This window comes from Nuphar pumila, chromosome 12 (assembly GCF_984573655.1).
Source record: "Nuphar pumila chromosome 12, dmNupPumi1.hap1.1, whole genome shotgun sequence".
Taxonomy (NCBI): Eukaryota; Viridiplantae; Streptophyta; class Magnoliopsida; order Nymphaeales; family Nymphaeaceae; genus Nuphar; species Nuphar pumila.
Window position 1 is genome coordinate 102,964,545 of NC_143260.1, and position 16,967 is coordinate 102,981,511.

At 37.9% G+C, this 16,967-nt stretch overlaps 1 long non-coding RNA gene across 3 annotated transcripts in view; it reads left to right on the plus strand.

Moving 5' to 3' along the window:
* LOC149821390 (uncharacterized) overlaps nt 1-16,317 on the plus strand; it is a 32,928-nt gene extending 16,611 nt beyond the window's left edge. For 2 of the 3 annotated variants that reach the window (XR_016426573.1, XR_016426574.1), the window contains 3 exons: nt 12,039-12,120; nt 12,982-13,042; nt 13,158-13,792. This is a non-coding gene — a long non-coding RNA (uncharacterized LOC149821390). Of the gene's footprint in view, nt 1-12,038; nt 12,121-12,981; nt 13,043-13,157; nt 13,793-14,013 lie in introns of those variants that run through there. The other variant, XR_016426575.1, reaches the window with a different exon arrangement.
* Nucleotides 16,318-16,967: the final 650 nt, after the last annotated feature.

Genomic DNA, 16,967 nt, shown 5'->3' on the forward strand with positions numbered 1-16,967 from the left:
CCATTCAAAATGTTATTTAGCTTGAGTATAGGTTGGAGGTTATACATATGAATAGATTAATGTAATAAATGCCTTGTATTTTGGAGAAAAAGAATCATAAGATATAAACTTTCTAGGTGGTTTGGAAATCCTGGATGACCGTCTAGTATGAACTTTAGGTTGTTCAGTATATTTCTCCGGTGCACATGGTTGGTTAAGGTCTTTACACCTAAAATATTGTAAATAATTTTTGTTCCTATGAGGTTTCTCTTCGGTAATTATATCATCATGACCATTATCAAGATCATATTCATCAATTATAAAAGATAAGATTTGGAACGAGGAGATACGAAAGAAGGTAGGCATTGCACCCATTGAAAATAAGATGAGAGAGAATCATTTACGGTGGTTTGGACATATTCGGCGAAGGCCTAATGATGCTCAAGTTAGAAGGATGGAGAAATGGGAAAATATATTAGTTAAAAGAGGTCGGGGTAGGCCTAGGAAGACATGGATGGAGATGATAGGAAAGGATATGAATGCTTTGAACCTCACCGAGGACATGGCATTGGATAGAAATGATTGGAGGAGAAGGATTCATGTGGAAGACCCAGAATGATTTTCTTTTTTGGTTCATATCGCCGACCCCAATTGTTTTGGGATGAAGGCGTAGTTGTTGTTGTTGTTGTACCCATCTACTTCCTTCCCTTTTTCAAAGTCAAATAAACTTTCTTTTTCTAAGGTCACATTACGTGAGACATAATTTTTTATTTTTAGGATCAAAGTGAAAAGATACTGTCATTCAGTATAGGGTCTGGATCTCAAGATCTAGACCCAATTCCTTTCATTTAAACACATGCTCATTAATGTTTCATTAATGGCATGTTGTAATTTTATCATATCATATAATGGGTATTTTCGTACCCTAGCTATTGTATCTGTGTGTATTTAATCAAAGAAGAAAACTGAATACCCTGATTAGGGATTTTTGCTGCAGCCACGTTCTCTCTCTCTTTGCTGTGCTGTTGCTTGTGGATGAAGAAAGGAACCCATGATTTCTATCATGGTATCAGAGCGACAGGTTCAATATTGAAGATCGGTTCCTCCTATGACTGATTTGTCTCCTTCTAAGGTACCTGTTTCCTCCTTGCCCCTATCGATTTCTCTTTGCATTCAAATCTGCAGTCCATCTGAAATCTCTTCTTCGTACTGTCCCCTTTCTTTTTGTTCTTTTGAAATACCTCATTAATCTGCTTATTGTCTCCTTCAAGTACCTCTTTTTGATTTCCCCCTTTTTTATTTAAGCCAACGTGTTTCTCTTATTTCCAAAATCCAAAACTTAAATTTGGTCACGTTGTCATATTTCCTCCTCCTTTCATTGCATGTTGTTCTTCTGTCATCTTCTGTCATACCTGCTACTTCTTTCACATTATTGCATGTGATCTTACCCATCCATAACTAAAATAATCACACAAGATCAATTTTTGATCTATGCATGATTACAAGAGTTGAAAAGGATCACGCCAAACTCATTCGCATATTGACGTTAGATCAAATTGTGATCTGCACACCCAGATCTGTCTTGATTAAAATAATTTCATCTTCGAACTCATTTTCATCTCTGTTTTGTACTGTTTTGCCTCTTTTCTCATTATTCTAAAAGGAAAACACGTTATTTTCAAAATAACGTACCTATTACTGATTCAATTTTATTCAGAGCAGATCCTTTACTGCGTAGTTCCGTTTTTCTGCCTCGGGTTCATCAATTAAAAAAAAAAGGTGTCCGCAGACTTTAGACTTCTCTGATATTAAAATTTCTGTTCTGAATTATACTAGAATTCAATTGTGATTGGGTCTTTGTCGTAAGGCCATTTCCTTATTTCTTATTCTCTCTTGTTTTTGGCTTCAAAAGAATATGGACTCATTCTCTCATTCTCAGTCTGGTCTTTCCTCAAACTTTCTCAGCCAACTCGTGTCTGAGCAACTGAACAATTCCAATTTCCTAACTTGGAATCGACAAATCATACCATTCATAAGAAGTCAGGGCCTTTCTGGACATCTAGATGGTTCTGTTGTTGTTCCTCCAGAATTCATACCACAAGAAGAAAAGAATGGTGAGGGAGATCTTTTTATTACCTATGTTAGAAATCCTGAGTATGTATCCTGGATAAAGCGAGATCAGGCATTGGTTGCCTATATCACTTCTACATTGTCACATTAAGTGCTTGTGGCAATTCCAGATGACTGCTCAGCAATGCAGTTATGGCATCGACTGGTTCAGACATATTCTCAAGTTTCTCAGGCCAGAGTATTATTTTTAAAGAAAGAGTTTCAAATGGTGAGGAAGGATTCCATGACTATTATGGAGTATTTGAACAAATGAAGACTATTACAGATCAATTGGCCATTGTGGGATGCCCTGTTAGTGACAAAGATATGGTGCAACAAACTTTGAGTGGGCTGGGATCGGACTATCATATGATGGTTATTTCCTTATTGTGTTTGCCAGATTTACCTACATTTGAAGATCTTCGTGCCAAGCTTTTACAGTATGAGATAGCGTTGAAAGGATTTTTTAAAGATATTCATGCTTATGTTGGAGCACACAATGTTCTTGCCACAGGAGTTGCCTATGGGCGAGGACGTGGTAGGTATGATTTTCGAGACAAAGGGGGTCAAGAAAGAAATGGACAAGGAAGTCGTGGAATACTACCTACACCCAATATTCCTCCCAATGGGCAAAGGCAAAGGACAATACCTACCTGCTTTCTCTGCAACAAAAATGGGCATATAAAAGCAAATTGCTGGTTTAACCCGCAAAATAGAGGAAAGCAATTGGAGACAAGAAAGGGAACAAATACATTGAAGAATAATGGAGAAGTCAAAGAGTTGCTATTATCTGCCTTGGCTGAATTGAATATCAAATAGAATAATCAAGGTACTTGGTATGTTGATTCTGGTGCAGCCACTCATGTCACTGGTGATGCTGGTAAGCTCCTAAATCTTGTTCCTTATATTGGTAGAAATAGTATAGTCACTGGAGATGGGTCTCATCACCATATTTCGCACATTGAAAATTCTGTAATTCCCATGTCCAACTCTTCTCTTGCTTTTTCAAATGTCATTCATGCTCCTAATATCAAGAAAAATATTGTCTCTGTCTCTAAACTTGTAGATGACATTAATGCTTCAGTTGAGTTTAGTTTTTTTTCTATTTGTGTTAAGGACCTTCAAACAAGGAAAACATTCGCTGAAGAAAAACGTCAAGGAAATATGTATGTGTTCCAAGAGAATCTTTCCTCTCGTGTTCAACCTGTTGATTCCATCTTCAAGCTCACATCATCATCTTCAGTTTCTCCTGAGAGTGTCTTTAATCTTTCTGAATGTATTGAGCCGAATCTTTGGCATGGTCGTCTGGGTAATTGTAGTAGTCGCTTTATTGATAAGCTTGTTTCAAGTAGTCTTATTCCCAAGTCAAGTCTAGACTTAAGTGTCGATAATAAAAAATGTTCTAGTTGTCTTTAGTGTAAGAGTCATGTTCTTCCTTTTCATTCCATTAATAAAAGAGCTTCAAGACCATTTGAAATTATATGTTCTGATGTTTGGGGTCCGACTCCAGTTCCTTCCATGTCTGGCACTAGATATTATCTCATATTTGTTGACAGCTATTCTCGATATACATGGATCTTCTTTATGAAAAGTAAATCTGAAACCTTCAAGTTATTTCAGAATTTTCATTCTTTTGTTCAAAACCAATTCTCTAAGAATATTATTTGTTTCCAATGTGATGGAAGGGGTGAATTCTCTTCAAATGACTTTATTAATTTCCTCCAGACAAATGAAATAAGTAGACATGTGTCTTGCCCTCATACAACTCAAAAAAATGGGATTGCTGAAGGGAAGCATCGCCTTGTTGAGAGTGCAATGAGCATGATGCATGATAGTAACCTTCCAGTTACCTTCTGGGCGGAGGCTTTTCACACAACGGTCTATGTCATACATCGATTGCCTATGAACATCTTAGAAAACAAATCACCCTATTTCTCTTTGCATGGTGTGTATCCAAATTATCACGATTTGCGTGTATTTGGGTGTGTATGTTATGTTCATGTTGACAGTTCAATACGACACAAGTTTCAGGATAAGGCCTTAAAGTGCAGATTTGTGGGATATGTTGATGATTACAAAGGCTACAGATGCTATGATCCTGTGAGCAAGCGCATCAAAATATCCAAAAATGTTGTGTTTGACGAATCAAATTTTGGTCATAATGCTAGCACTCCTCCTGAAATTGAAGTTTATCACCCTTGGTTGAACTCAGATCTCTTTTCTAGCATTGATAATGTATGTTCTTCTGAATGTAATCAAAGAGACGAGGGAAACGTATCTACTGCTGCACAAAGGACTCAAGAAAGTGTAATGTCTGAATCACTTTTGCCCCCCGAAAGGTATAAAGGCATTGTTTACTCTCGACATGAGAAGGAGATACCTCCCAGCCTTAATCAGGAGCATAATTCTCCTTCTGTTTTCACTCAATCAACTGCTCACAGAAGGTCTACCCGACCTCAACATCCTATTGATAGGTGGGTTAGTTATGAGAACTTCATGATAGATTTTCAACTTTTCTTAACCTCTTTGGGAAAGGAAGATCAACCCACAACATTTTATCAAACAATAAATTCTAAGAGATAGATTGAAGCTATGAACGACGAAATGGAGGCTCTTCATGAGTATGACACTTGGGATATTGTTCCTAGACCATACAATCGAAATGTGATTGGGTCAAAGTGGGTGTATAAGATAAAGTATAAGCCAGATGGTACTATCGAGCGATATAAGGCAAGGCTGATTGCCAAAGGATTCACACAGGAGCAAGGATAAGACTATGATGAGACCTTTAGTTCAGTCGTGAAAATGGGAACTATCCGCATCGTACTATCATTGGTTGTTGAGCACCAGTGGACTCTCAGCCAACTGGATGTGAAAAATGCGTTTCTACATGAAACTCTGAAGGAATAAGTATACATGGAGTAGCCCACTGGGTTTGCAGAAGGGAACTCTAAAGAATACATGTGTAGGTTAAAGAGAGCTATATATGGTCTGAAGCAGGCATCTCGATCTTGGTTTGACAGTTTCTCTCTTGAAGTAGAAAAATATGGGTTTAGTCAGTTTCTTCTTGACCATTCTCTTTTTATATTCAAATGCAAAGATATAGTTACCCTGTTATTGATATATGTTGATGACATTATCATTACAAGTAACTCTAATGAACATATTGAACAGGTTAAAGAACTTTTGAACCATAGATTCAAGATGAAGGATCTTGGTAAACCGTGATACTTTCTTGGAGTAGAAATTGACAGAACTCCTGAAGGCATGACGCTTACTCAATATAAGTATACCATTGATGTTCTTAGCAAGGCAGATATGATAATTTGCAAGCCCCTAAGCACACCTAGTGTACTTCATCAGAAACTCAGTTGCCAAGATGGAGATTGTATGAGGATCCTATAGGATATCGCAGGATAGTAGGAATGCTTTAATATCTTACCTTCACTCGGCTTGACATTGTCTATTCTGTCAATCAGGTATCTCAGTTCATGCATGAACCACATATTGGGCATATGGAAGTCGTTAAACGCATTCTTTGATATTTGAAGGGTACTATTAGAGATGGTCTTTTGTACAAAAAGAGTATGCCTGGTCATCACATGCATGAACTCTTTACTTACACAGATGCAGATTGGGCAGGAGATCAGATGAACGTAGGTCTGTCTCAGGATACTGTGTTTTCATTGGGCTAAATCTTATCTCCTGGAGCAGTGGAAAACAAAAATCCATAGCCAGGTCGAGCACAGAAGCTGAATATAGATCAATGACAACTACTACAGCTGAAGTAACATGGATCAGACACCTGTTGACAGAAGTAGGAGAATCGATTTCTAAAAGCATTATCTTGTGTGACAATCAAAGTGCTATCAACATGTCATTCAATTCTATCTACCATAGTCGTGCCAAACATATTGAAATTGATCAACATTTTGTAAGACAAAAGGTCGAAGAGAAGGAAATTGAACGAGAATACGTGCAGACTGCTGATCATGTTGCTGACTTGTTTACAAAAGGACTTATCAAAGACATATTTTGGATGTTAAAAGGCAAGTTGTTCATGGTCCAAAACCATGTACAACTTGAGGGAGGGTGAAAAGATACTGTCATTCAGTATAGGGTCTGGATCTCAGGATCCAAACCCAATTCCTTTCATTTAAACACATGCTCATTAATGTTTCATTAATGGCATGTTATAATTTTATCATATCATATAATGGGTATTTTCGTACCCTAGCTATTGTATCTGTGTGTATTTAATCAGAGAAGAAAAACTGAATACCTTGATTAGGGATTTTTGCTGTAGCCACGTTCTCTCTCCCCTTGCTGTGCTGTTGCTTGTGGATGAAGAAAGGAACCCATGATTTCTATCACAAAGTACTTGTAGCCTTTTTGGTTATCTGCATAACCCAAGAAGGCACAAGGAATAACACGAAGGGAGAGTTTATCATTTTTGTTAGTAAAAACAAAACATTTGCTCCAAAAAATTCTTAGTCTAGCATAATCAAGAGATACTTTTAAGAGTTTTTCAACTGCTGTTATATTTTGTAAAGAAGAAGGCATTCTGTTAATGAGATACATAGCAGTTTGGATTGCTTCAACCCAAAATTCTTTTGGCACTTGATTTGTTATTAGTAGAGTTCTAGTTGTTTCCATAATATGTTTGTATTTTCGTTCAGCCAAACCATTTTGTTGTGGTGCATGAGTGCAAGATCTTTGATATGTGATATCATGCAAATTTAGATAATCTTTAAATTCTTTTGATAAAAAATTTCTCCCTGAATCTGTGCAAAAAAATATACTATCCTTTTCAAACTTATTTTTGACCAAGTTGTTAAATATTTGAAAATGTGAGAAGACTTCATATTTATGTTTGAGAAAGTAGATCAAGTATACCTAGAAAAATCATCTACAAAAATCACATAATATGCATATCCACCGTTTGATATAACTGGTGCTGACCCCCAAACATCTGAATGTATTAGCTCAAGCGGTCTATAAGATAAGAAAGTTCTTTCATGAAATGGTAATTTCTTCATTTTTCCTAGAATACAATCTTTACACATAAAATTTTCACAGTTACAATTTTTTTTCAAATTTGGAAAATGTTGAATTTTGGATACATTAGGACGACCATGGCATATATCCAATTCTAATTTCTTAACATTATAACAAAAGGCATCCTTGGGTATTTCCAAAAAATCTATGTAAAAGAGACCTCTTTCTCTATGACCTTTCCCAATCAGCTTCCCTGATTGGCGATCTTGTACCCAACATCCATCAGAAGATGCGACATTATATCCATAGTCAGATATTTGTGAAACTGATAAGAAATTTAAACTTAATTTGAAAATATATCTAACTTTTGGAATAGTAAATTTTTAGAGTTTTGTAAAAAAAATTCAAAATTTCTTATTCCTTCTATTTCAAGAGATATACCATCAGCTGTAAAAACATTTGACATGCTTGAGTTTGTATGACATTCAGATAGAATTTTACTATTAGGGGTCATATGAAAGGAAGTACCAGAATCAAGAAGCCAAATAGTTTTACTGAGATCGGAGAAAGATGAAACTGCTGCTCTAGTTGAGGCTTCATTTGAAGAAGATACCCCTTTGAGAAGTGGTTGGAGAATCTCCATAAGTTGTGTCATTAGTATAGGTGCATCATTAGTTTCTTGTGAAGAGCCAACTGAAGCCACCTTCTTTTAAACTTTGGACATTGAGGCTTAGTATACTTGGGTTCATGATAGTTATAACAAATAATTTCTTTTGTCATAATCATTGCCTTGTTTCCAATAAGGTTTGTTATCATGTTCATTTTCTTGCTTTCAGTGAGGTGGTTTGTAGGGGCACATGTAGTTTCCTAGTCTAGAGAAGGTCAAAACCGAGTCATCTTCATTTTTCAAAGAGTGTCCCTTTAACCTATTCTCTTCCATACTCAAATTTTCAATAGTGTCAATAATAGAGGGTACTTTTCCTCTATGAAGAAGAGCGGATTTGGTGCTTTCAAACTCTGGTCTCAAGCCATTTATAAATAGATAGAAATGTTTCACATCAAGTTGCTTTTGTCTGAGCTCTATATCTTTCGCACAATTCCACTTAGGTTCAAGAATAGATAATTCTTCTCAAAGTTCTGACAATTCATTGTAGTATTCCCTAATACTTTTGTCTTTTTGAGTCATTGTCTGAACTTTATTTTTAAGATTGCACATATGAAAAATATCCTTAAGATTTTACATATTCTTAAGGTATTCTCAAGCTTTGTTAGCATGCTCAAATTTTGCGATAATAGAGCATTTTTTAATATCATCGCTATTGATTAACCAATACATGATCTTGACATGCCCCATTTTCTACTCTTTCTACCTTTTTTTATAAGTGGCTAGAGCCTGTAATGAAGTATGCGGAAGAATCCAAGAATGCCAATGCATTCACTATGTCGACAAACGAAACAAGCATAAGAGAGGAAATCCACCAAGGGATATACGAAGGGCCTTATAACAAGGCTACACACATAAAAATAATATCCCTTTTATTGGAGAGGAGCTCTCTAAAAGCAATACAAGATACAAGGGGGTTCCCCCTATTTATAAGCAAAGGGAGACCAAAGGGGGCTCCCAATAGAGTCGTTGGGAGCCCCCAACGGTCACAATTGTGACCGTTGGGGGCCCCAACGACTCCATTGTGGGGCCCCTTTGGTATCCCAATAAACACTCTAGAAAATAAAAAAACAAAAAATAAAAAACAGAAAAATAAAAGGAATAAAACAAGTACCCCTATTGGATACTTGTGAAAAGACCATAATACCCCTATCGGGTATTATGGTGAATACATCTATATTTATATATATATATATATAGATGTATTATTACATATGTCTTAACAGAGCCTTGGTCTTCTCCCCATCTGCAAGAAGCACCTCTTTTTCGTTCTCTACCTTTGTGAGGATTAGTTTAAGCTCCAGATCTAAACCATCAATTAATCCTCACAATCATCTTTCTCATATATGGTGCTTCATTATTGAAGACCACATTACAAAATTAGTATCATTGAGTTTCATGGGTACGATGGTGACTTTCTCATTGCCATCCATCCTTACAAAGTAGAGAAAGAGAAGAAAAGAAAAGAAAAAAGAACTATAGTAGGTGAGAAAGGAGAGCAGTAGCATGAGCACCACCACCACGAACACACGAGCACTTGAATCACCAAAAAAATCTTTTTTTCTCTCATGAGCACGAAAAACGAGACAATACACAATCCTCAAGAGTCAAGAGTGAACCTTGCTCTGATACCATGTAAAGAAAATGCAAGCCACCAACAAGATCCACCACAATGCTAAAGTGAACACAAAAAACTACAAATGGGCTTACTCACAAAACACACCAAAAAGCCACAAATAGGCTTTCTCACAAAACCCACACAAGGGGCAAGACAAGAAGTTTAAAAATAAATAATATTTTGTTGATAACCTTCATGCAAGAAGCATTACATTTGAGAGGGGCTTCAACCCCTATATATACACAAACATGAGAGGCTCCAAGAGAGTCGTTGGGAGCTCTCAATAGAACCGTTGGGAAAAAATAAAAACTAACCTAACTATTCTTACCTAGTTAGTAATCTAGTTACAAGAAAAATATATCTATATAAATAAATATACATAATATATATACATAATATATATATATATATATATATATATATATATATATTTACAATTTTTAACACTACGCCCCATACTTGCTTGCTTATAACCCTGGCTTCAACAAGATCTGTCCACAGGTCTGATATGGCTATCATCCCTATATTCTGAATTCCGATTAGGTCCTGCACGTCCCCGGAGCATAGTGGACCTAGCAGCTGTTCGAGTGAACTTGTTATCAGGCCGTTAACGAACTAGGCCTTGAGGCAGATCCACCGATCATTCTCTAACTGAATTTCGTCAGGCAATACCCGGTTCATGTAGGAGTGCTGACTGGTTCCATGTGGGATCCTATTTTACAAGATCACGCAGTGGTTTGGTACACGAAGTACCTCATCGTTCCCCTTCACAGATTTTGGCCCATTATTTGTCAGCAGGGGGTCTTTGTAAGAGCAATTCATTTCACCATCACTGAATCCACCACTCGTAGCACAGGTTGCTACAGGCCCTGCTCGCATCCCCTCGGCAGCACCAGCCTGCTGTCCCCTTCTAAATCTACATAGGATGAAGCTCTGGTCATTCGAACTTTATGCTTTTCCACACCTCCTGCAGCAGACCCTATACTTGAAGTTACTGTATAGGCATTTCTCACAAACCCAATCTCCTTCCCTCGCACCCTTTTCAGCCATGCGCTTGAGGATCCTTCTTACTTTTAGGAACTTCCTAGACCTTGCATCAATCCATCCTGAGTCTTCCTGTGTTGTGCTTTCTCCATTTTCTTTATGGTAATGGTAAGGTGCTGGCCTCTCATCCCGGGAACGGTCGATCAGGTCGGGGTCCATGTAGAAGAAGGGAAAGCCCGTCGTCTTGCGTAAGTCATACATAGCAATGGTTGGTATATTCCATATGAACCTGCAATTGTCTTCCATGTGCAACATCTTAGCCTCCAGACAATCTTTCATTGCTCTAGACAGCTTCAGGAAGAGGGCCTCGAGGCCCGTTGGCTTACTCCAGTCGGTGGAGATACCTCACGAAGAGAGCATGTGGCCCAGTTGCTTGACAGCCCCTGATTCCAATGCAGTTCGGCCACCGATTCCTTTATTCTCTGGCCGTAAGGCTCCTGCGTCGAGGGTTGCGGCCATCCCCGGAGCGTGCTTCCGGCATGCTCTAGGCCAGTGGCCGAGCCCCGCGGGACTTATCGTTCTCCAGCCACTTCTCTTCAACACTCCCCTCATTCTTGTCAGCACCCTCGGTACAGGCCAAAATGGTCGGTTGGCGCTTCAGAAAAAAATCTTGGGTACATATTGTTTGTGCAATGACTCCAGCTTCTATTCCTGTGTAACCTCCCTCTTTGGCAACTACAGGCTGGGTCACTAGACATTTGTATGCCACTGGCTGGATGTTCTTGGTTGGTTGAGCAATGACACATCCAAGAAGCTTGGTTGTAATCCTAAATATGCACTATGTCTTCAACCGAGTATGATCCTACTTCTATTCGTAATTCCATGATATTGAAGAAGTGGTTCTACCATGGACTTTTGAGAAGTGTTTCATGACATGTAGTTGCAAGCATCAAAGGCAAGGTTTATTTGTTAATTCACTCTGGGGCTTAATACTAAAAGAGGAGAAACATCTTGATTGACTTCAACAATATGATAGAAGGATGTGATTAGTTGAGAAACTTAAACTGCAGAGAATGTCTTTTCAGCTCCTGGTGGGGATGGAAGACAAATATTGTGTTCATGACAGCTGTTGTGGGGAAGCTATTATTGCCTTATTTTTGTGAGCATCGCTCTCTCTCCACCTCAATGTAAAGTATTATTTTCAAGGGCATCATTCAAGGGAAAATAACATGATGCATTCTGCAAAATATTAGGTTTGGAAGGCAAAAGAGTATATTCTAGGGATTTAGGCCTTCAGTGCTTGGGCAGGGTCTTAAAGTGATGAAGATGTAATTGTCAAAGAATTCAATCATTACAAGACTAAAACAGGAAGTCTTGAGAAATAAATGCATTTGATATTATTTAATAAGATTAACTAGAATAATTGATGATATTTATATATCAATGTATAAGTGATTTATATAGTTTGTTTACATCCATAATTCGTTAAGAAAACCAATAATCTTTAACATATTGCAGATTCAGCTTTGCTGAATCTTGTTGTTCATGAGAAAGTTGAGACCAATCATCTTTGAAGTATAATTTGGTTGGATTTCAATGTGCATGATATCCAACTTAATCGGCATTGAACTATATCTTAGTGATTTGTCATCTGATGTTCTCTATATTGGTGATTTCTCTATTCAGGCTAACTTGACCAATGCAAACTTGGAAGGTGCCCTTGCCACAGGCAACACTTCATTCAGGGGATCAATAATAACTGGTTCAGGTGAGGCTTCTCTTCAAATTCTCATAAGTGGTTTCCTGATCTGTTTGCACGATTGAGCATGATGTGGTGTACATCACATCAATAGACGTGAAATTGTGAACTGCTTAGATCTGTTGGATCAATCTAGAACATCATCTTGAGATATCTCAGGCTCTGACCACATGTTTCCTTCCTGGAAGAAGGAACAATAGATTTGTTTTTCTGATGTGTGAATTTTGCTTCTTGATGCAAAGCAAATGCTTACCATGCAAGTTTTTTTGCAAGATGTGGATATTCTCTAGGGTTCTACTAAAATGAGAAAGCTAGTACTGTTTATGTAGGATATCAAACTAGCGGCCATTATCTTGTTTAAAAAGATTCTAAAGTTTGTAATATTACTGCAATGGCCATCATCTTGTTATATTCTGTTTGTTGTGGTTTGCAATTCAGACTCTTTTGACCAGAGATTGATTAGTCTCTCTCTTCTGAAACTTGGAATACTGTTGTAAGTTATTTACTTTTAAATGTAATATACATAATCATAGGAATTATTTTCTTTTAACTTAGTTGTGCTGCCCAAACCGTTCTACATGTTAGTCAGTATCATGTATTGCCAACCCTTGGCTGAGGACTAAATGAAGTATTCATGGGTCACTAATTCAAAGTCGTTGCATCCACTTTTTTCTTTTTTTAACCATTATATATATATATAACATTTTGTTGGTAGTGTACCATGTAAATGCAGTTACCTGGTAATAATTGAGATCACAAAATATGTGTGAATGATGACGGAAGTTGTAACATTTTACTGTCATACTTTTTTGGGGATGAACTATTATCACTCTTATGCTTGACGGATATCCATCTTTTGGGATGTTTTAGACTTCACAGATGTTCCTCTGAGAGATGATCAGCGGGCATATCTTTGCAAAGTTGCTGACGGGTAAAACCTTTATATACTCATTGGGATCTTATTGTTATTCCTGCGATTGTTAGGATCTTTTGAGCCTTAATTGGTTTTCTTTTTGTTTGTTTTATTCCCTGCCCCCCAATCGCAGTGTCAACCCCACCACTGGGAATTCAACAAGAGAGACATTGTTATGCGAATAGTTTACTGATTTTCCACTTTTCCATGAGGGAGCTTTGTCTGTATCCTTGACATGAGTTCTTAGCAGAGCTTGGCTGAGCATTCTTTTGTCAAATTTATCTATCGTTCCTACTCCTTGTTTCTTGTATTCTAATAATCTATAATTGTGAAAAATCATATATTGTAACCAGTGTTGTGAAGAGCGTTGAGGCTTAGAGAGGCGTTCCACCAAAAACTGAGGCGAGGCGTGAAGCATAAGCCTCAATTTTTGTTGGAAAACTTTAAAAAAATTATAAAAAATATCTAAAAATACAAATAAATAAAGAAATGCTTTATTGATGAAGTAACAACCAATAAAAAATAGAAAATCTCAAATAAGTACTAAAAAATATGAGATTAACATATAAAAAGTATCTTCTTCTTCATGCCTCAGGCTGACGCCTTGAGGCGCAGAAGGCCTTGCCTCAAGGTGAGGCACACCTTTTGCTCCTCAAGGCACATTTTTAATAACACTGATTGTAACATCCCTATCTGTGGAAAAGCAGGCATTCTCCAAAAACCAGAAAGTTGAACCCTTTTTATGGTGCAGGATGCAGATGCCTGTTTCACCATATGGTTAGCACCATTGAGTTTTCACTTCCATGTTATAGCTTTCTATCTAGGGGTGTCAATTATTTCTAGTTTGGTCAGATGTCCAACGAAATCTGAATCTGTAGTCGGGTTTCGTAGGGTGAACAATATCTGAATAATTATCGGATTCAGGTTTTCTAGAGTTTTACACTCAAACCCAAATTATATATCTGATTAACTATTTATGATTTGGTCAGATCCAGGCTGTAACTCTGCAATTTCGGATTAGGTTGGATTCAGTAATACCTGCATCTGAATGGGAGCTGACCCGTTTATATCCTTGGGTGTTGAATTTTCATAATTTCTAAGACACAAGGCCAGACCAACTTGAAAGAAAGGCATCTGACTTTTCTTAAAGAATCTGCCGCATTGTTTTAGATGACGAAAATAGGGAAATTTTAAAAAACACTAAAGTTTGGGCATTAATAAATACCGCACCTAATTTTTGAAAAATACTAAAAACAAATTTCCAAAAATGCACTGTTAATCAAAAACAAATTTCCGTTCATTTAACCTAGGTTTCACTAACCCAAGATAAATTAACAGAGTTAATTTACTAGTTAATCCTTCAAAGACTCCTTTCCTCTTTTTTAAGTGCATTTTTGAAATATGTTGAGGGTAAAGTGATAATTCCACATCACATTTATCAGCAAACTTGGTGTTGGTAAAACTCCTGGGCCTTTTTAGTTAACCAAGATATTTTTAGGTGCACTTTTTTTTTTAAAATTTTCAAAACTTAAGTGTCTTTTTTTTATATTTACATGGGAAAACCACCCTTAGTATCAAAGACCTAGCCACATTGACTTTGCCTGCCGTACCATCAGTGTCCTGGCAGCATAAAACTCTGTGGGCTTACCACTTGCTCTCACAGAGTCGTCATGCTTCGGCTTGCGCAAGGGATGATGCCCATGGGATTTGAACCTAAACCGCCTGCCTAGCGACCTAGGCCCCATCCCAATACGTCAAACCCCTTTGGGGCTAGGTGTCATTTTTATTAGGTGCTTTTTAGAAAATTTCCCATGAAAATCTTTTAAAGATGTTAGATACTGATGCAAGGTGAGTTACCAAGGGCTTTTTGCCATTTTCTCAGGTATATGATGTGGTTGGATTTCTCTGTAGCTGCTGCTAGTTAAACCTGTCCAAGCGTTCTTAACTTTAGTTTGGTTCAGGTGTGCGTCCATGTGTAAAGGGATGCAATCTGTCTGGGTTTGAGTCAGATGTCTGACCAAGTCAGTCCATTTAGTTAGATTAAGTAGAAAAGGTCAAGTTGAATTACTGGTTAGGTTTTAGTATCTGCACATAAGAATGTTGGTTTGAATCATAGCCTGACCCAAAGTGAGACCAAGGGGTTTGGCGTAGTGGGATGGGGCCTAGACCGTTTGACAGGCAGTCTAGGTTCAAATCCCATGGGCATCACCCCCCTGCATAAGCTGAAGCTTGGCGATTCCCTGGGGTCGAGGAGTAAGCCCTCAGAGTTTGACATGGACAGAGACCGTAATTGCGGCAAGCTGAGCTAGCACGGCTAGGTTTCTGCGCCTGAAGCGATTGTTCTGAGTAAAAATAAAAAAATAGGGTTACCCAAAGTGCGACAAAACAAAGACCGATCTAATTTTGAACTGGAGATGGGAGGGGAGAAGAGGATTTAGTAAAGCCCACCTAACACGCCTATCCAAGCTGTTGTTTGGAAGCTAGGAGTTGGGAGATGGGAGTGTTGTTGAGAGTCAAGACAGCCTCCCATCTCCCCCATTTCATTTACATTTTAAAAAGGATGTTAACTCCACTCTCATCACCGAACAGGCCCCGTTGTCCATAACTGACCAGTCGCACCCTCAGGGCGTGGCGTTTTTAACAGGATGCGATGGATGCGCAAAACACCATCTGCCACATCCATATATGTTATTTTCATTCTACTCCTGTTACAAAATGAACAGGAAAAGGGGAACAAAGTTGAAAAAAAATATTGCCCGGGAGCGCCCGATCCTCTCTCTCTCTCCTGTGCAGCAGCCAGAGGGGTGGAATAAAGTGATTCTTTCTGTTTAGAAACGGGTTTTCACCGAAGGGGCAGAATCAAGTTCTCACTGGAGGAGCAGAACAAAGTGATTCTTTCTTTGGAGGCGAAGAATCGCTCAGAGAGGAGGCTCTCACATCCCTTTCTGTTTTGTTTTCTTCGACTGGAGACGAGTTTGTGCATTTTGAATGAGATCTGGTGGTGTTTTGAGGATTGATATTCAGGGAAGTCCTGCATTTTTGCTATGTCTGAGCATATTTTGAGTTTTCTAAGTGTTTTGTTTATGCTTTCTGGAATAGAGTGATTTTTTGATAATTTTATGGTCCAATTTTCAGTGTTTGATGTATGTAGTAGTCATTCAATGCATTGCAAATTAGATCGGTCTGAGTTTTATCATGAAGTTCATTTTCTGTGTAAAACATTATTCGATTAATTATTGTTGATGTTACCGTTTTCACTTTTTTTTTTATTAACTTTTTGAGTCGAATGAAGAAGAATCGTGCATGCGTTTGCCACTTCTGAAGTCTAAGCTTCTGGTTGAAGTTTGTTCTTTTTCTTGTGTTGTAAATTGCAGTAATTTTGCTTCCAGATATTAAGAATCTTTGTATTGTTCTTTTTGTGTTTTAAACGAAGTCATTATCAGGATAAGCATAGAAATTGATTATGTGGGGTCTTCATTAGTTTGCATTGAATTTTAAATTTTTTTGTCCAAGTTGTTTGCACATCATCAACCAATGGACATTTGAAACACGTATGGTCCAAACGTTGAACTTGGTACAGTTGTTACTAAACGAACAGAACCTGTGGTGTCCCATCCTTTTTGTTCATTTCATCCAATCCTGGATAAACCATCAAACATGCCCTCAAGGGTATGATTGGTACGCCCCATGCTGTGATGTGTTAGAAAGTGTTGCACGGGATGCTGTTTGTTCCATGCCCCAGTTTTTGTCCTGTGCGTATCAAACACAGGACACCTGCTGCTGAGGCTGCTTTGTCCCGGCGAGGGGATTTGTCTGGCATGCCAAAACACGCTAAGCATCATTGCCTGTGCAAACCATCGAAGCTGCAATACTACAGTGTTTTACATACTACAGTTTCACTCATCCTCTGTTTCAATAAGTGAAAGTAGCTCCACAAAGAGAG